Source organism: Nannospalax galili, unplaced genomic scaffold (assembly GCF_000622305.1).
Source record: "Nannospalax galili isolate Female #2095 unplaced genomic scaffold, S.galili_v1.0 scaffold51, whole genome shotgun sequence".
Classification (NCBI taxonomy): Eukaryota; Metazoa; Chordata; class Mammalia; order Rodentia; family Spalacidae; genus Nannospalax; species Nannospalax galili.
The window spans coordinates 1,974,791-1,975,381 of record NW_008329521.1 but is presented as its reverse complement, the minus strand read 5'-3'; positions in this window follow the sequence as shown (position 1 = coordinate 1,975,381).

Here is a 591-nt window from a genome sequence, read left to right as displayed (position 1 = left end):
TCACAGTTTTCCTAACTCAGCATTGCAAGTGCTGGGGCCACATGTATGCTACTTAGGTGGGACAGCTAAAACTGCTGTAGTGAGAGCTCTTCAGGGCTCAGACAGTATCCTAGAGTGCCCTGAAAAAAGAGCCAAATTTCTCTCTTTCTTGCCCACTTTCCATCACTCTCTCTCTTTGTCTTCTCTCTCTCTCGCTCTCCTCTGTCTTTCTCTGTATACACACAACATAACACATACAAAAGCATATACACTATATGCACAATAAATAAGCATTACTTTCTGTAAATTACTGGAACAAAATGCATATTTATACGTTTCTACATAATGCATTTAACAAAATTTAATGTATGGATAATATTCAATATAAAGTATTGTGTTATACCATATAGAAAGAAAAGAAAAAAGAAAGAATGAATGAAAGAAAGAAAAGCAGGGGGTGGAAGGAAAGAATTATGGTAGAAAGGAAGGAAGAAAAAAATCACATTTCACAAGCAGACAATATGTTATATAAATGTTATGTTGCAGTAAGTAATCGTTTAGCTTAATTCTCTACATTTAATAATGTACTCAACTTTTCATTATAAAAGAAAT